General features: G+C 42.2%; 1 long non-coding RNA gene across 1 annotated transcript; it reads right to left on the reverse strand.

The window, feature by feature from the left end:
- Positions 1-10,041: 10,041 nt before the first annotated feature.
- On the reverse strand, positions 10,042-18,975 carry LOC122459930. Its single transcript, XR_006280918.1, has 3 exons — positions 18,918-18,975; positions 11,541-11,691; positions 10,042-10,686 (listed from the first exon to the last, which is right to left on the reverse strand). It is a non-coding gene; the product is annotated as an uncharacterized LOC122459930 (long non-coding RNA).
- Between the last annotated feature and the right edge of the window lie 1,924 nt (positions 18,976-20,899).

The raw sequence follows: 20,899 nt of genomic DNA on the forward strand, positions 1-20,899 counted from the left end.
TGGGTCCAGATGATGAAGATGTCATCAATGTAGCGCAAGTAGAGTAGGGGCATTAGGGGACGAGAGCTGAGGAAGCGTTGTTCTAAGTCAGCCATAAAAATGTTGGCATACTGTGGGGCCATGCGGGTACCCATCGCAGTGCCGCTGATTTGAAGGTATACATTGTCCCCAAATGTGAAATAGTTATGGGTGAGGACAAAGTCACAAAGTTCAGCCACCAGGTTAGCCGTGACAGTATCGGGGATACTGTTCCTGACGGCTTGTAGTCCATCTTTGTGTGGAATGTTGGTGTAGAGGGCTTCTACATCCATAGTGGCTAGGATGGTGTTTTCAGGAAGATCACCAATGGACTGTAGTTTCCTCAGGAAGTCAGTGGTGTCTCGAAGATAGCTGGGAGTGCTGGTAACGAAGGGCCTGAGGAGGGAGTCTACATAGCCAGACAATCCTGCTGTCAGGGTGCCATTGCCTGAGATGATGGGGCGTCCAGGATTTCCAGGTTTATGGATCTTGGGTAGCAGATAGAATACCCCAGGTCGGGGCTCCAGGGGTGTGTCCGTGCGGATTTGTTCTTGTGCTTTTTCAGGGAGTTTCTTGAGCAAATGCTGTAGTTTCTTTTGCAAAAAGAAAAGGAGTACTTGTGGCACCTTAGAGACTAACAAATTTATTAGAGCATAAGCTTTCGTGAGCTACAGCTCACTTCATCGGATGCATGTAGCTGTAGCTCACGAAAGCTTATGCTCTAATAAATTTGTTAGTCTCTAAGGTGCCACAAGTACTCCTTTTCTTTTTGCGAATACAGACTAACACGGCTGCTACTCTGAAACCTAGTTTCTTTTGGTAACTCTCAGTGGGATCAGAGGGTAATGGCTTGTAGAAAGTGGTGTTGGAGAGCTGCCTAGTAGCCTCTTGTTCATACTCCGACCTATTCATGATGACGACAGCACCTCCTTTGTCAGCCTTTTTGATTATGATGTCAGAGTTGTTTCTGAGGCTGTGGATGGCAATGTGTTCTTCATGGCTGAGGTTATGGGGTAAGCGATGCTGCTTTTCCACAATTTCAGCTCGTGCACGTCGGCGGAAGCAGTCTATGTAGAAATCCAGGCTGCTGTTTCGACCTTCAGGAGGAGTCCACCCAGAATCCTTCTTTTTGTAGTGTTGGCAGGAAGGTCTCTGGGGGTTAATATGTTGGTCAGAGGTGTGTTGGAAATATTCCTTGAGTCTGAGACGTCGAAAATAGGATTCTAGGTCACCACAGAACTGTATCATGTTCGTGGGGGTGGAGGGGCAAAAGGAGAGGCCCCGAGATAGGACAGATTCTTCTGCTGGGCTAAGAGTATAGTTGGATAGATTAACAATATTGCTGGGTGGGTTACGGGAACCATTGTTGTGGCCCCTTGTGGCATATAGTAGTTTAGATAGCTTAGTGTCCTTTTTCTTTTGTAGAGAAGCAAAGTGTGTTTTGTAAATGGCTGGTCTAGTTTTTGTAAAGTCCAGCCACGAGGAAGTTTGTGTGGAAGGTTGGTTCTTTATGAGAGTATCCAGTTTTGAGAGCTCATTCTTAATCTTTCCCTGTTTGCTGTACAGGATGTTGATCAGGTGGTTCCGCAGTTTCTTTGAGAGTGTGTGGCACAAGCTGTCAGCATAGTCTGTGTGGTATGTAGATTGTAATGGATTTTTTACCTTCAGTCCTTTCGGTATGATGTCCATCTTTGTGTCTTCATGTTTACCTCAACTACATAATAGATCATGATTCTCTTCAATGAATTGTCTTTTAATCTGGTGGAAAACTTCACTTTGGTTTTCATCATAACTCACCCCTCAGAAAGTTTCTGCCAAAACTTCTGCTTTCGCATTATCAGAACTATGTTGTCAGTCCCAATAACAGGTGGGTGTGGCTCTAAGTCTGAATTCCATTCATTTTTCTAATTTTCCTGCATATTTCTGATGTCTTGGGATCTTTGTTTATCCATCCACAGTACTTCCTCCAACTCTCTTTCTTTGGTTGTCTTATAATTCTTTGTGCTATTGCCTTACTTCCTTTTATACTTCATTAGATCTTCACCATTCATTGTATTTTTTTGTTTTTTTATAGACTTTCTTCCTTTCTTTAACTGCACTTTGCACTCCTCATTCCAGCCATAGAAGTAAGTTTTTAGTACTGGGGTACTTTAATATCCTAGGTATGGCTGCTGCTATTAATCCCTTTGTGACATTATCATTGAAATTCTCTATATCATCACTCACATAATGAAAAATTCAGTACATTTTCTGGTAAGTAGCTCCCAGTTAGCTTTCTTAAAATTCCAGGTGGATAATTTTCCATTACTGTCAACCTTACTTTGTCCTTGAAAAGTAATAAGTGTAGGGAAATGATCACTCCCCATTCCTTCTTCCTTGTATATTTCCCAGTTGCATCTGCATTTGCTTTTGTAATTCCCAGGTCTAAGCAGGAAAAAGTACTATCTGCTGCATTAAATCTAGCTGGGTTACCATAATTTAAAACCACGAGATTGTGCTCATCAATGAACTTTTCTAAGCATGCACATTTTTAGCAGTTGCCTTACTTCCCCGCAATTTATTATGAGTATTTAATTCACTGCATATAATATATGGTCTTTTAGCATTCTTCACGATTTCTTGTAGCTCCGGACTTTCTAATTTCCCACATGGGTTATAGATATTATAAGTCCTTAAAGAAATATTACTCTTCTGCAGTGAGATCTCAACAGCATTATAGTCTAGGCTTACTTCTTCATTCTCTACTGCTATGTACTTTTATCTTTCCCTTATAAACTATAAATGCTGCCTCCTCCTCTTCCTAGTTTTGAGTCCTGCCTTAAGGCAATATATATCCTGTGATTTTAAATGCAAGCTTTTCAGCTACCCATTTTTCCTAGCTACATATGACATCCGGTTTAGCTTTCATTTCCAGGATATTTTTTTTAGTTCTTGACCATGAGCAATCAGACTGCTCATTCCAACAGAAGATTGAGATCCCTATACTAGTCATATTTCACTATTAACTTCACTCAAAAGTCCATGAATATGGTCCACTGACAAGTTGCTAATATATCAGTATTTTTCCAATGCCCTTGCTATAATTTTCATTTTTTCTTATTTTTCCCCCAGTTTGTGAGATACAATTTATCACTTTTATCATAAATGCAATAAACCTTTCTTTTTTCATTACTAGTTTATCACCTATTTCTTCTACACTTTTTATCATATTCTTCATAGAATGAGGCTGTGTCTGCAGTTCTCATTTTCCTGTGCTTCCTTCCGCATAAGATATGTTATTAACAATTTTGGTTTTTAGCTTGTCTTGCCTCTATACACCCGCTGTATTCTGGAATGCAGTTACCACATTTGACCTCTATCCCTTTTGTACAATTTGTCTGTCCAGGTGAGCTTCATCCTTCAATCAGTCCTCATTGCTCCCTGTTTCCTCCTCCAGGTGCAGCTTAATTGGTTAATTGGCGCACCTAATCATCTTAACCCCTTAAGGGGCTAGTGTGGGCTGCCCACCCCATCACACAGGGTTACTAAACAGGTGGATCAAAAACAATGTGTGTTTGATTCTCTGACCAGCCCAATATTTAGGCAAACACAATGAAGATTCATATTTACAAAAAAGCAGAAACAGGGCCATCAAGACAGCAGGGAGAGAAGATGGCAAGAAACAGAACAATTTGCATTTCAACAAATACAAGTACGAAAGAAAGAGCATGGCGCTTCTTTCTCTACCAAATGTCATGTGTTCCTCACAGCTTGAATAAACTTTTCTTTGAGGGGTAACTCCCAGAAGAACCCGTTTCAAAAATTTACTGGTCTATAAAGACAGAGGATCTGAACCTGAAGTAATATGCAATTGAATCAACTGATTGTATACAATATTACTGTATTAGAAGAGTGTATAGAAAGAGGTCTTTTCTGAAGGTAATGGCACTCTGGTGATTGATATCACTGTGGAATGTCAGTAACATTATAGGAGGAAATATGGATACTTAATGATATTATGTTTTAGAGTCTGTGGCCAAAAAAGGAAGAAACAGGTTCCCTCCCAGACAGGAGAGAAGGCAGCTATTTACTTTCTCCTACATAAATTAAGCATGGTGGAACCAAAAGAATTGGAGCTCCATTTGAAGAACAGCGTGAGGGCATCCTGCCTCTTGAGACAAAGTCACTAAACTCTGGAAGATATAAGCAAAGAGAGAAGCCATCTTTGGCATCCATCACTAGACCGATAAAAGAGAACAGTGCTCTTGCAAACTGAGGGAAAATGGGCTTTTCAACCAAGAGGGGGTTGAAGTCTCTGGAAACTGAACATGGGTGAGAAACCATCTTGAACCAAGCCTGAATCTTGTTAGATTAAATTTTAGACTTGTAGATGCATGTTTTCATTTTTATTTGCTTGTAATCTTTTAACTTTATTCCTTTTATTTGGAATTCCTTAACCTGTGTCCTATTGTTAATAAAGTTGTTTGTTTTTTTACTATAAAGCAACTCAGTGCTGTGTTTAAAGGGAAGAGTGTATTTACCCCAGTTAAGTTGGCAAGCAGGTGAGTTTTGTCTGTAAAGAACAAATAAACCCTTTTATTTCTCTGAATTTTCCAGGTCATTACAGACTGCACCATTTGGGGAAGATTCAGGACTGGGAGTCTGTTGGGGTCACCTTGCTGATTGTAACCCAGGCTGGTGGAAGCTGCTGTGGGGTTGTAGATAGGCCGCTGGGGTCAGAGCCACTGAACCAGGGCTGTCTAGCACAGAGACAATACAGCGTGTGACATGCATGCTTGTAGACTGGCTGTCAGTGTTTTAAGCTGGCAGCTACAGCAGAAAAACACTCAGGTTTGCAGGGCAAGTGGTGACCCAACCCCTCACTGTTCCAGACTGCACCCCAAACCATCACACAAGGCTAACAGGAATAGGAACACTGGCCAATTTTCTATTCTGGTGTATTCAGGTTCTTACACCATGCTCATTATCACCAGAGTAGCACCTTCCAGTAGTGTATTAAGCCAACGTGACTAACATCTGTTGTTTGTTTCTTTATCTTCTCCCCAGGGGGGAAAATGGGTACAATGCAAAATTCTGTTTTCGAATTTTTATATACACACACACACACACACACACACACACACATACACATTTCTATACACACATTGTTGTATGTTTATGTTACAGAAGGCAAAATATGAGAACTGCCCCCTTGCATTTATAGCAGAGGGGGGAGAGGTTTGAGACGGTCCTTAGGTCCTGTAGGAGTTCACTACACAGTCTTCGGCTAGTCCCCACAAAAGCTGCATTGTTTGTATTGTTGTTCGAGTGTCTAACAAAGTACTGCAAAAGCTACTGCCATGTCCCTCATAAACTCCTGGCTTTCTTTCCTGCAAAAGTCGAGGGGATTGATTATTTTATCATGAGAAAATATGGATAGAGGGTGGCAGAGGAAAAAAGAAATGTTCAAAACAATGATAAAACTTAGGTCAGCTTAGAAATTGAATTGCCATATACAAAAGTGTGTGACAATAGCACCTTCATCTGACCCCTGCTCAAAGCAGTCTACATTTAGGGCCAGTGTATGGCTTACACTTACGATGGTGCATAAGGGGAGGGCACAAGGGGCTTTCCTGCCTTTGCAGACCCCACAGATGGGCCCAGCACAGTTGTAGTCCCTGCACTTCCTTGCCCACACAAATAGACCTCTGCTAGTACTCTTCAGAGCACTAGCCCCCCTCCCCTCCCTTACCCTTTCCTCCCCGCCGCCCCCGACAAGTGCTGGGAGAAGACAGGGCTATGGTCTCACTCACCCATTGCAGTAGCCAAGATACTCAAGGGGGAGCACACTACCCTCTTCTAAGGGATGGTGCATCCTTGCAGAAAACTCCTCCTGGAGCTTTTTTGGGGCCATGAAGCTCTGTACCACCACCACTATGGGCTAGTGACTGACAGGCACAATCTTATCTTATGTGTGGGCTGTACTGGTTTTTTCTCCCATTGGCACAACTTTGGGATAAGCCTCTCTGCAGGGATCTATTGCTGCTTATTTCTGTCATCCAGAAACAGAGGCCAACTAAATCCATTTCAGTCTCTGTCTTCACATGTCCTGAATTACCTGTCTTCTCATTCCTTTGCCCAACCCTCCACTCACCTTGTGTCACAGGCTATGGCATTTACAGGTCATCTCATTTTACACTGAATTGTAACCTAGAACCTTCAAAGGACAAACCGTCTATCACACCACATTATCTTTTTCTATTATAAGTTATTACACAGGATTTGATCCTAACACCGGATTCATTACAAAACAAGGGCAAAATCCAGCTTTTTCGTAAGGGTTTATTATCAACAGAAAAAAACCTGGTGAGATTTGAAAAAAAAGGCAAGTGAAGCTGACCCATTTTTTAAACGTTAAAGTAAAGCACCAGCACCCTCTATCAGGATTTTTCAAACACTGGCAATACTACAGTGATTTATTCTAAATGGGAAATATGCCTTTACTAGATACTTGTTATATATTGCAATCTTCATAAGTCTGCTTTAATTAAAGAGCTATTTCTTTTTTAAAACTGACATGCACCACTGCTATCCAGAGCTCTGCTTTGCATAGATATTTTTCAGCACTGTGCAGCAAGTTGTTATGCAGTACCACTCCAAGAAAGTCTTGCAATAAGAGAAGTGATGATGAAGACAGCAGCTATTACTAAATTACTAAACAAGACAGATTTGTTGGTAAACACTAATATTCTGGGTAAGGTTTTTGCAAGTTCAACACTTTTGTAAACAGCCATTGTTTGGGCTCCTTCTATGGTGTGAGATGGTGCCAGTTGACAGAGGAATTATGGCTTTGCTGACACAGTAAGCTTCTCTCTTGAAGTGATCCCCATCACAGGAATGTAATTAGCAGCCATCTTGCCACTCCCCGTCACTTCTCATCTTTTAGAAAGTGAATTCTAGTGCTTGGGATAGGGCCAGAATGACAACCCTAAAGGCCAAAGTCCTCTATTTTCTCACATAAGAGGAATTACAGACAGCAGCAAAGCACACTTCCCCATATCCAGAAGAGTACCCAGAAGTCACCTACTACAGGACAGGCCCAACAAAGAAAACAACAGAACGCCACTAGCCATCACCTTCAGCCCCCAACTAAAACCTCTCCAACGCATCATCAAGGATCTACAACCTATCCTGAAGGACGACCCATCACTCTCACAGATCTTGGGAGACAGGCCAGTCCTTGCTTACAGACAGCCCCCCAATCTGAAGCAAATACTCACCAGCAACCATACACCACACAACAGAACCACTAACCCAGGAACCTATCCTTGCAACAAAGCCCGTTGCCAACTCTGTCCACATATCTATTCAGGGGATACCATCATAGGGCCTAATCACATCAGCCACACTATCAGAGGCTCGTTCACCTGCGCATCTACCAATGTGATATATGCCATCATGTGCCAGCAATGCCCCTCTGCCATGTACATTGGCCAAACTGGACAGTCTCTACGTAAAAGAATGAATGGACACAAATCAGATGTCAAGAATTATAACATTCAAAAACCAGTTGGAGAACACTTCAATCTCTCTGGTCACTCGATCACAGACCTAAGAGTGGCTATCCTTCAACAAAAAAGCTTCAAAAACAGACTCCAATGAGAGACTGCTGAATTGGAATTAATTTGCAAACTGGATACAATTAACTTAGGCTTGAATAGAGACTGGGAATGGATGAGTCATTACACAAAGTAAAACTATTTCCCCATGGTATTTCTCCCTCCCACCCCACCCCCCACCGTTCCTCTGATATTCTTGTTAACTGCTGGAATTAGCCTACCTTGCTTGTCACCATGAAAGGTTTTCCTCCTTTCCCCCCCCCCCCCGCTGCTGGTGATGGCTTATCTTAAGTGATCACTCTCCTTACAGTGTGTATGATAAACCCATTGTTTCATGTTCTCTGTGTGTGTGTATATAAATCTCTCCTCTGTTTTTTCCACCAAATGCATCCGATGAAGTGAGCTGTAGCTCACGAAAGCTTATGCTCTAATAAATGTGTTAGTCTCTAAGGTGCCACAAGTACTCCTTTTCTTTTTCCCCATATCGTCACACGAAGATGCTACGACTACCACCTAGAGGAGCAAACTTTCTAGTTCAGTCTCTGTGCCCCTTCAGTCCTTGACCTCTCAGTTAAGACAGCGAACCAATGCCCTATGGAGTCCAGTTAATTCCACGCAACACATTAAATAGCTGTCTGATAGTGACTGAAAGATACTACCAATATGGGCAGGGTCTGAACCAGAGACTGAAAGGTAAAAGGCTACACACGTAGAGGGTCAGATCCTCAGCTGGTGTAAATTATTATAACTCATTGGCACTAGACTGACATCTACCAGGTGAGAATCTGGCCCAAACCCCCTGAGCTATCAAGTCCCCTCAAATTACTGGATGTGTTTTATCATCCACAATGACCTTACACTTCTGAGAAATTTCAATACAGGATCAATCATTTATTTTACTGACCATTACACCATATAAAGGAGCACAACATAGCTGGCCATTGATCCCTCAGATTTATATGCCTTTGCCAAGTTGTCCATATAGGTACACGGTGTGCAACAGGCATTTTGAACTCTGGTGTATTTGCCTCCCTCTCTTTTCCCCACTGCGTGGTCTGAAATAGTCAGCTGCCTGGACAGAGAAAGTCAGAAAGGTGGCATTTTCCTCTATATCATTACTATTATTGTTAATTTTACAGCGCCCAAAAGTGTAGTAGGCACTGTACAAATCAAACAGCCACTTCCTGGAAGACCTTACAGCCTAATGTTTAATGTGACACCATTAGACAGGGTAGGAAACAGTAGTGAAGGGAAGGCATTGAGGAAGGACAATGATTGCATCAAGGAGATAATGTAATTATTCATTTTATGTATGGTGGTGTCTGGCTGAATGTGATTCATAAATTTTAAAGCCAGAAGGAACCACCAGATCATCTTCTAGTCAGACTTCCTGTACATCAGTGGCCACAGAATTTTACCCACTCAGTCCTGTATTAAGCCTAATGCATTATATTTGACTAAAGAACTTCCAAAAAGTCTTGAATTTGTCCTATTCCCCTTTAGTGGCCAGTCCACAAAGAGGATGAGAGCCTACTATTGCTCCTATTAATGGAGCTTCTCCTTTAGCTGAAGTGATAGAAGATTATGCTTTAATTGTGGGCACTGTGGCAAAGGTGAGGTTTAAGGAGGGATTTGAATTAAGAGAGGGTCATGGCTTTGTGCATCAGAAATGGAAAGCTGCTCCAGGAGTAGGGGTCAGGGTAGAAGAGAGAGAAATGGATGAATGGGGTGGGAGAAAGCTAATAAGAGGGAAGGTCAAGCATGTAGGCAAAGCAGAGTTGTTCAGAGCCTTGAAGTGACAACATATTTAAATCTGAGGAGGAGGAGAACAAGGGGCCAGGAAATGGTTTCAAAGACATAGGTAATGGGTTCAGTCTGGCAGGTGAGGAAGATAATTTTGGTGGCCATATTCTAGATGAATTGCAGAGAGGGTTTGTGTGAGTGTCTTGTGGCTCAGGGAGGATGAGGTTGCAGTAGTCAAGATGGGAAACAACCATGGTGAGGAAGAAGGGATTTGGAACTGGGACAGGTACAATCTTACCCAGCTTTTGATATCTCAGGAGGTCTGAGGGGGTTTTCATTGCACCTAATGCAATGCACATGTAGATGCTGTGTCAGTCTTGCCATTGCCATTCAGATGTTCTCTCTCTCGCCCATGATTCAAGTACCAACAGTTGTCTCAGTGCAGAAGGCATGTTTCAACCCTGGCATTAGCTGAGCAGGAGGTCACATTGCAGGAACGACAGCTGCACTGGTGAATCTCATGGGACTCTTGTGTGAAAGAAGATGGTGATATGCCAGAAATGAGGAAAACAAAGAATAGAGAAGTGTGGGTTGAGCATAAAGGCCCCTAACCAGACACACACACACCCAAACCACTGCTGATGGGAAAGAGGGAGGCTACCTTATCAGATGCCCTGGCCAGGATTGGATGAATTAGAAACAAATGGGGCTCTCTCCCACAAGAAGACAAGGAGCAAGACCAACCCCTACAATAAAAATAAAGAGAAGATACCCTGCTGTCCAGCAGGGTCTGCCCAGGAATGGTGTTCTTCCCATTACTGTCTGGAAGTGCCGAGGGAGCAGGTGACTTTCCACTTCCATTGTCCAAATCCAAAAAGGGCAAGGTGTGGCTTCAGCCCTTTTTCTCCTGCTATGGCTCTGTGGTGCCCAAATGACTTTCGGGTTACCATCGGGTGGATGAGTTTGTTGTTTCTGACAAAAACCTCTTTAAGAAAGAGTTTGGGGGAAAAAAGGCCCAAAAATAAAATAAAGGGGAAGTTGGAAGTCGATCCCAAAGGAGAGTTTCTTCTTTTTTAACACAGCAAGCATGTAAGACACAGAGGAAAGAAAGGCTAACCTTCTTAGTTCTCGTCAGTGTTATAGAAGAGCTGCTCATGCCAACCAGAAAGGTCAGGTCAGCACTTTCATTAGAAAGCCTGGATGGGAGGGAGGGGGTATTGGTTCTTTGGTTTTTAAATTGCACAATTTGGAAAATGTGGCTTAAACTGATTAAGAAAGAAAGAAAGAAAGAAAGAATCGTAAATGGGGATTTTTACATACATGGCACCTGCAACAAAAGAAATGAAACTTGATCAAGGTATAGATACAAATAATCCAAGTAGATTGGATTTAAAATGTAAATTGGGCAAGTCATTCATACATAATCCTGATCACTTACCTTAACAGCTCCCTTTAACCTCTCCTTCGCACGCATCCACAGATCAAACTACTCAAGATTTGTAACATATTCTGCACCTTTTTTCTATCAATATTATTTTCGATATCACACAGACCATATTGTCTAACCACAGACCAGACCAGACCAGCTCCAATGGAAGAATTTGAAAAATTGTCCAACCATATAATTACCTGATGAACTCACTCTAGCCCTTTGGGAACATAGCATGTTTATCAATAATCATCCAGGGCCACCTTCTACCTTAATTGACCTCCATTCAGCACTAGTAAGCATCTGTTCAGCTTCAGGTTGCCAGGATGTGAGGAGAGAATATGACCCACTGAGCACGATGGCTCCTGCAGTTTTTACATGTAGCACAGCAACTGTATTCTTGTGTGTGTATACACAATACACATACACACACACACTGACATTCCCCTCCAACTTCATTTTAAGACACCATTTTCATCAACATGTCTTCTCCCTCATCATCAGGCTAGCTTAATACATCAAACTAGCTTTGCTAAATAGAAAGCATACTGTATGCAGTAGTGCAAGTATATACACAGAGTGTGGCAATGTTGTTTAGTAGATAGAGCAGGAATATGGAAGTTGAGATCACAAGTTCTGTTCCTGGCTCTGCTGATGACTCACTGTATGAGCTAAGGCTAGTCACTTGAACTCTCTGCACCTCAAGTTTGTCCATTTTATAGATGGGTAATCAGAAGATATTAAGTACCTACCTCATAAGGGAGTCATGATGCTTAATTATGCCATCAGATATGTATGGCCCCACTCCTGCAATCGGATCTGACCCTTGTGATTTAACCAAGCTCCACTGACTTCCATGGGACTTTGTGCCGATGTGAGGGTCTGCCTGCAAGAAACCAGTTCCTATGGAAGGGAGGGAGAGATAGAATTAGTGAACGTTTGCTAAATCCATGTTATAATTGCTATAACAGATCTGTTCTGAGAGAACAGAATAACATTTCTGGAGCTGTTCTGGTGGCTGAGGTGAATAACACACATTTTATCACATAAAATACTCCTTTACCTTTAAAAAACAGAAATGAGGAAATTAAACACAGAAAAAACAACTTATGTTATTATGAAACAGAGGCAACTGTTGGAACCCAGGAAATTCACAATTAGGGTTGGAATTCCAGGCTTCCCTGGAATCATCCAGCCCAGTTATAGAGGTGGTCTTTGAACAGAGAGGATTTGATGAAATATCCGGGGAGGAGAGTGATTTCAGCCCTCTCTTTGAATTCCTTGACTTGCATTATTCACGTCAATAAAGCTACTTCAACAGTGGTGGCTGTATCACACCTAGGCTTTGCAAAATGAACTGGCTTCTCATTTGCCTCACAGAAGATTTCAAAATGTTGGTGTTCAACAAGGTGTTTTATAGGTTGGGACCTAGTTACCTTAGAGATCACTGTTACTTCCCAAGCCAGCTATGTTCCATAGGGACAATACAGCTGAACAAATCAGGTTCTCACTATCAGGCTCTGGAGGCAGAGCAGTTCTGGCAATAGACCCAACTGGGAAGCTCTGCATCAGCAGGGATCAGGAGGAGGCGAAGTCTAATGAAGGTGCAACACTCACCTTTTCAATAAAACCTTCCCCTGAAATAATGCTCTTAAATAAAAAATTGAAGCCCTGGTGGACCCAGAGAAGAAAACAGCTTTTATTCTGTCTTTTGTGCCTCTTTGTTTCATCCAGTGCTCATGTGCCAGGGTGATAGGTGTTATAAAATGCAGCGGATGCTTTCTGCCTGGCTTAGGCTGTTGTTAGCACATCTAGCCCATGCACCAATCCCTTCAGTGGCTCTCCATCCTCATCAGTTGCCAATGTAAGGCCTTGGTCTTAATCTTTAAAGCTATTAATGGATCAAGCCCCAGCTACACTGAAGACTGAATTTCAATCTATGAGCTGCCAAGGTGTCTGCACTTCTCTGGGCCAATGCAGATCACAAAGCCCAGCGTATAGCTCTTGAGAGCTGTGGACAGAGTGTAGTCAGCTAAAGGGATCTGGCTGTGGAAAGAATTCCCATAAGAGATTAGGTGAATCCAGAGTCTGACTGTCTTTAGAGAGCACTTCAAAACTTTCCTCTTTAACAAAGCCCCTCCAGCATAGCAAAAAAACTGACAAACGAAAAAGCCAGACAAACAAGATCACCCCCTTATCCAAGCAAAGATTTTTACCCATTCAAGAAAACAATCCAGAAACTCCCTCAAGCTCACTAGGGATTTTACTATTGCTTGTGGAGTTCTTGTGGAAGGTTCTCAGATATCATGAGGATGCGCGATAGTATAAAACCTGAAGACAGATAGTTTTGTGCAATCTGATGTATTGTATCTTTATGCTGTGTACTGCGATTGCATGTACAATTAATTGTGGGTGTAAAATTGTATCTACTAAAATGAAAATTTAAGACTGGATGTTCTTCTACAAAGGTATGCTCTAGGAATTATTTTGGGGGAAGTTCCAGGGGATATGCAGGAGGGCAGAGTAGGTGATCATAATGGTCCCGTCTGGCCTTAGCACCTATGAAAAGCGGGGGTGAAGCTCTTTTAAAAATTGGAGTGTGTCTCTTTGAACCCACCAAGCACACTGTCAACACTCAATTAATTACCATAACAGCATGTGGCTAAATCCCAGCACTTCACACTGAAAAAGTGACTGCCTGTCATAGGTGCATGCTCTCTCCTACAGTTTTTGCATGTTGCACAGCAACTGGATTCTTGCATATAAAGAGAGAGAGAGAGAGAGAGAGAGAGAGATTACAGCTAGTTGCATTATATAGATAGATAGATAGATAGATATAGATATAGATATATGCATGCGCAAGAATCCAGTTGCTGTGCACCATGTAAAAACTGCAGGAGACAGCATGCACCTATGACAGGCAGGCACTTTTTCAGTGTAAAGTGCTGGTATTTAACTACACATTGTTATGGTAATTTATTGAGTGCTGGCAGTGTGCTTGGTGCTGTTCAAAGAGACACGTTCCAATTTTTAAATATATATATATTTTCCCCTCTAAGCTCATTTTCAGATACCATTTTCCATCTGAGGATCATTTTCATGAACATGTCTTCTTCCTCCATAATCCCATTAAAAAGAATTAGGAATGAACATGAAATTTGTTTAACCATCTTGCACGAGATCAGCTGAATTCTAATGCTGTTTGATTACAGCTAGTCGCAGAAATGTCAAGTGCATTTCCATTTAAAGTGCTTGCTTAAACAGTCATGGAAATGGGGAACACCCGAAAATCAGCATATATCATGAGAGATTTAAGCTTCCTTATGGCACAGACTTGTTTTAATCCACTCTCTTGCTTTTTAAAATAATGCATTTTCCCAGTATATCATTTCCCTAAACGAGCATGATACATCACTGCTGCAGATTGACTCATGGGCCCCATTAATAAAGGCAGGGGATTCTTAGCAGCTTTTCTCACCGGGAAGGTGGTATCTTACTGTCTGCCTTTGTAATGAATCTGATGCTCTTCTGGTTGAGCCTATCCCACCGGTCCTGCTCCCCCTGTCAATTTTGATTGGAGGTTTTCATTGCATAGGCAGTAGCACCTTGTTAGAGAATAAATAATGCACCATTCTTTTCCCTGAGTAAGTAGCTATTCATTTCAACTATAGTAAGTGTTTGAATTGAAATAGGTTTCCATTGTTGTATGCGAGCCACTTCTTTTGAAATGCCTGTCTCCTAATCTTCCATCCCACTATGTCATCCGCTATGACATATTATGGGGCTTTTTTTTTTTTAAATGGTCTCTAATTTTGTGCCTGCAGTTTTGCTTACTCATTGGTGGGGCAAATAGCGAGGGCTTGTTGAAAATTTTCTGTCAAAACTTTTGTGATAGAAACTATGGTTGTAGAATAGCGTAAAATATTCATGTAAAGTGTTTACTTTCAGAACACTGAACACAATTATTTTTAAATTGTTTTTGGCTGAAATTTGAGTTTTCAAAATATTTGGTTTTCATTTCTTCAATGACAACTCAAAATTTTCTGGTGAAAAGATTCATGGAAACAAAATGTTTTATTGTTGAAATTTTCCATGGGGGAGGATCATTTTCTAAATAGATCTGGAAATGACAGACATTAGACCTTATCAGGGCTGGGATTTTCAAAAGACCCTAAGGGAGTCAGGCATCCAAGTCAATGAGAGTTGGGCACTTGTCACAGATCTTGTTGAGTGCTCCTCTTGGCCACTCAGCCTGCTGTAAAGGGCTCCACCTCACTGGGCCGCAAGTGCTTTAAGCCCCTTGTGTCTGAACCAAGTCCAGGTACTGTTTCTTGTTTGGGATTCCTATGCAGACTCTCAGGGTTAGATCCTCTGTCTAGCACTCCTCCTGGGAGCTGAGACCTCATAGCCCAACTGCTTAGATCCTGGGACTAGTGCTGGCCCTTCAGACTCCTCCATAGCTTAAATGCATTCTCTTGTAGAGCTTCAGTTGTGTGGGTGTTCTGTGGCCACAGGTTAATTCTTCAAGGGCAAATCATTGCTAGAACACATAAAAAGCACAGACACTTTGCACAGGATCCTACCACCATTATCCTTTAATCGCATGAGAAATTCATAGATGTACATTAAAAAAAACTACACACATTTTCTTTCCTTAATTTCCTCACCACTCCAGAGTGTTCTTCAGGCTGCTGTAAGAGTTCTCTGGGATCATCCAGGATTCTTCTGTTGCAACGCATGGCTTGTCTTCTCAATCATGGAGTCTCTCTCTGTCTGCATCAATTGCTTTGACCTTGGTTGAACCCACAGCTAAAACACCCTCTCAGTGCCTACAAAAGCATATACCTCTCCTGTCAACAGCTTCCTGGGTGGTTCTCTGCTTCTCACAATTTATACACCCCACCATCAGCACCTGGTTCCTTCCAAGCACCAGCCAACCTCCTTACACACCTGTTGACTAGTGAGTACAGTCATTAAGGGTAACTACTCTCCATTGTATCTTGTCTGGAAGAGTCATGATTACAGGTTTGTCAGCAATAGTGGATACATATTGTGACAAAGCTCTGTCCTTGCCTCCGTGGGTCACATATTTCCTGGCAGATTTCACTAGCCTCAGAGGCTCACTGTTACCCTCCATGTAACCCTTCTCTCTCTAGAGACAAGGATCACAGTCTAATGAGTCATTTTCATCATAAGCCAGCGAGGGAGGTGAGGAGAAGTTATCCTTTCGTGCACAGTCTCTGTTGTCTCTCACTCTCAGTGATTAAACAGGGGGCAAAGGTGGGGGGGAGCCTGGGCCCACCCTCTACTCCGGGCTCCAGCCCAGGGACCCTAATAGTATCAGCTTTGGTAGCTGACCTTTTAGAGCATGACATGTACAATTCCCTGGGCTACTTCCCCCACAGCAGCCCTCACTTCCTCAAGCTCCACTTCACTCTTACCTCAAGGCCTCCTTCCTTGTGCCTGATATGGTGTGTATTACTCAGCCTCTCCAACAGCGCAACTTCTTCCCACAGCTCCTGACATGCACACCTACCTGACTAACTGGGAGGCTTTTAACTAGTTTCAGCCAGCCCCTGATTGGCTTCAGGTGTCCCAATCAACCTAGCCTTCTCCCTGCCTTCTGGAAAGTTCTTAATTGGCCCCAGGTGTCTTAATTGACCTGGAGCAGCTGCCATTTCACTTAAACTGGTACCAGGGATTTGTTTAGCCTGGAGCTAATATATCTATATCCCACTACTTTTCTATAGCCATCTGGCCTTTCCCCGTCACAATATAGACATGGAAGCATTCCATGATACAACAATTTTCATAAGAATAACTTCAGAACATCAACCAGAATTCATAAGTCATACAGATAGATTCTCCAAATCACCAAAGCACCTGGCTCCTTTAGTCTTCTTTTAGGCAACAGTGCTGTAGCCATGTTGGTCCCAGGATATTAGAGAGGTCTGAAGAAGAGACAAGCTTACACAAAGCTCTCTTACCAACAGAAGTTGGTCCAATAAGAGATATTACCTCACCCACCTTGTCTCTTTAGTCTTCTTTGACAATCTCAGCCTGGGCCCACAAATCACATGTGCAGCACTCTTGTTGTAATTAATCTTAGCCACATTTTGCCACCCACAACTGATTTTGCTGGACACGAAATTGCAGATGCAAAATTACTGGTTTGACAGAGGACCCTTTAAAAATAAGGCCCTATACATTGAACCTATGTATTATTTAGACCATGAAGTAGGAGGTCATTAAAGATTTGGAGGAAAAGATAAGTTACCTAGATTTGAGACATTTATCTCTAAAGCTTCACTGAGGCCCGGTCTATACTTCAAACTTATGTCAGAATAACTATATCACTCTGGCATGTGGAAAATCCACACCACTGAGCTATGCAGTTATACTGACCTAACTCCCAGTGTAGACAGTGTTGTGTCGATGGGAGGGCTTCTCCTATTAACACAGCTACCGCCTCGTGGGGAGGTGAAGTACCTGCGCCACCGGGAGAATCTCCCCTTGGTGTAGGTAGCATCTTCGCTAAGTGCTACAGCAGCTCAGCTTCAGGTCTGTAAGTATGGACAAGCCCTGAGTCCATTTGGTCTTGAATCCCATGGAAACAAACTCCCCAGTGAGACTCACAAGTACCTTTCAATGTAAACCACCTTGAAACTATTTCAGGAATGGCATCTCTTATGATGGTACTTCCACTTCCTCTTCTGGTCAAAATGAGGAAGTACAGAGCTGTGACATTTAAAAACAACAAATCTTTTAAGTTTTACCAAACTTTTTTGAATCCCCAAAGAATTTAATGGGTTTGAATTTTGAGCAGACATTCAGCCCAGTCCTGGTTTTCTCCAGGCATGTTTGTCCAGCTTTAACAATGGCTGGTGCATGTATTATGTCTGATATCACATCTGCATGGACTACAACTTACAAGAATATTAGCCTCACTGTGATCAGTCTTCCCAATGAAAGCAGAAAAGGAGAAAAGAGAGCACTGTTTAGAGATTACTCCCTATCCTGTTTTTAGTTATTTCATTATAATGGACTGTAAATAGCGTACAGCCGTGAAGACCCCATTGGGGCATGAAGCATTTATAGCAGCTTCAGCCATTACAAAGGCAGCTACTTGGGTTACTGCTGAGCTGTATTAGAAGGAAGATAGTGTGAAGTTGACATTTTGAGAGCCAGGAAGAAAGCCATACATAAACAAGGGAGCACAAGATGAGGATACAGAACAGGCAGGAACTGGTGGTGAGAAGGTGAAACATCCTGACATTGTGTGTAGCTCACACAAAGGACCAGACAGTGCCTAGAACATTAATTCAGCAGAAGCAACCAGGATTGAGAGTTGATTAAAAAACAAAGCCAGTGTTGAGGAGGAAAAAATACTGCAGGATACCAGAGCTAACATTCGTGTTCTGCTTGGATCTAGAAAGAGTATGGTTAGGCAATCTATCTTACAATTCCCTGCAGCCTGCTAGCATTACAGAGCCAGACCAGTCTACTAGAGTGCCACATAACAACATTTTAAAAACACAGGAGATTTGACCAACTTTGTAAGAAGCCAGCCTAATAAATGGGAGATCTGGCAAGTAAGTGGACTTGCAAACACATTAGCCCAGAAACCTAGAGGGTATATTACATCCAGGAGAAGACTAACCAAAAAATTTGATAGACATGTATTGTACTGCAGGTTGCCTGCAGTTTTGGGAGGAAGAGGAAAACTGAATCCCCTCTGAGGTGTAGAAACTTTCCCAATTAGAGATAAGCCCAAGATGTAAAGCTTAAATCTATACTTGAACTTTCCCAAAGTTTGTGGGTGTTGTGGCAAATTGCTGGTACGATTATGATGGGTCCCGCGCTTCCTCTTCTTGGGGGGGGGGGGTTCAGGGCACAGTTTCCTGCCCCTAAACTAGGTTTTTTACTGTCCCACTAGTAACCCAGAGAAGGGTAGTGTAGAGGAGGGACCTGGGCCTGCCCTCTTCTCCGGGTCCCAGCACAGGGGCCTTAGGGATAGTGGTAAACCACTTGAACTAGTGCTTCCTTCCCCTGGGCTACTTCCTTCTCCTGCTCTTCAGCTTGTGAGGTTTCCTTCCCTCTCTCTCTACGCAAGCCGGGTGTCTCTTTACCTAGGGTCTTGGTCTTCTAGCCAGGCACGGCACTCCTCCAAACCGTACTCTGCTTCAACTCCTTTCCCTGGCTGAATGAAGCAGGGGTTTTTTATCAGGTGACTAGATTCAGGTGCTCTAATTGGCTTCAGGTGCTTTTAATTAATCTATAGAAACCTTCCTTCCCTCTACAGGGAATAAGGCTTCTCCTCATCCTGGGATTTACCTATCTCTCCTAGATCACTCTCTTGCTGCCTTCTGGCCATGCAGTATCACAGTGTTCAGATTTGGTTTAGGTCCATTTCTAATTCCAAGTAAAATCCCAGAATGTTTCAGGGGTCCAGGAGGAAAAATAGAAATGTTGGTGATTAAACCGAGATGCTTTACATGATTTCATTGTCTTGAATTCCAGTGTGGAATCTAAGTGTGACAACTTGCAGTAACTCACAATGTATCACACAGTAACTCAGAAAGGAAGCCAGCTGTCTCCAGTCTATTCTGTATTTGCTTCATAAATCACTGTGCATTCTTTGTCCTTGCTGTGGAAGGCAAATAGATTTAAATCCTAATTTAACCTTTCCCGTTATTCTCCCACCCAACCCTGTCCCTTAATGACAGAGAGAGTTTAACTGCTGCAGATCAGTGCATGAGCCACAGGTGGTGGTCAGATTTAGTTTCCCCGGGAGCCAAAGCTATTTTAATCACTATCAGCAAAGAGAGAGACTTGCCGCCTGACTAGATTAAGATCTAGAAAGCAACATCATCTAAGTGACGTATTGATTCTGAAGTCAATGACATTTCATACCGCAAAGTTTTAGTCATTAGCCAAACCCCAGAGCATCGGCAGCAACCCTGAAATTTATCTCTAATTTTAATTGAATAGAGTACAAAAAAAAAAAAAAAAAAAAGGGAAAAAAGTGTGAAAAAAATGAACTCTAAAGGATGATTAATTGTTTAATAAGTAATGCAGCTGCATAAAAGTGATATGTGCTGAATAGTGCTCCACTTTAACTTCCCGGTAAAACCCTTTTTGTGAAATTGGGATAAAATACAGTAACTCAGTGATACAGCACGATTAAAATGTCATTCTGTTCAATGGGTAGGCTGAAGTATAGGTAACAACTGTTCTTCCATGTTAAAAGAAAAGGAGTACTTGTGGCACCTTAGAGACTAACAAATTTATTTGAGCATAAGCTTTTGTGAGCTACAACTCACTTCATTGGATGCATGCAGTGGAAAATACAGTGGGGAGATTTTATCTCCACAGAGAACATGAAACAATGGGTGTTACCATACACACTGTAACAAGAGTGATCAGGTAAGGTGAGCTATTACCAACAGGAGAGGAAAAAAAAACCTTTTGTAGTGATAATCAAGGTGGGCCATTTCCAGCAGTTGACAAGAACGTGTGAGGAACAGTGTGTGAGGAGGAGGGAACAAACATGGGGAAATAGTTTTACTCTGTATAATGACACATTCACTCCCAGTCTTTATTCAAGCCTAAGTTAATGGTGTCCAGTTTGCAAATTCATTCCATTTCAGCAGTCTCTCCTTGGAGTCTGTTTTTGAAGTTTTTTTTGTTGAAGAATTGCGACTTTTAGGTCTGTAATTGAGTGACCAGAGAGATTGAAGTGTTCTCCAAATGTTATAATTCTTGATATCTGATTTGTGTCCATTTATTCTTGTACGTAGAGATTGTTCAGTTTGGCCAATGTACATGGCAGAGGGGCATTGCTGGCACATGATGGCATCTATCACATTGGTAGATGTTTCAGAGTAGCAGCCGTGTTAGTTTGTATTCGCAAAAAGAAAAGGAGTACCGGTGGCACCTTAGAGACTAACAAATTTTGGAGAGGAAGATGATGTCTGTCTGTATCTGTGCGAGTTTTTTCATGAAGTTGACAGATTTCCACTCTATACGGCTAAATTCAGTGCCTTGCATAATCACAGGTTTCAGAGTAGCAGCCGTGTTAGTCTGTATTCGCAAAAAGAAAAGGAGTACC

The sequence above is a fragment of the Dermochelys coriacea genome, chromosome 4 (genome assembly GCF_009764565.3).
Source record: "Dermochelys coriacea isolate rDerCor1 chromosome 4, rDerCor1.pri.v4, whole genome shotgun sequence".
NCBI lineage: Eukaryota > Metazoa > Chordata > Testudines > Dermochelyidae > Dermochelys > Dermochelys coriacea.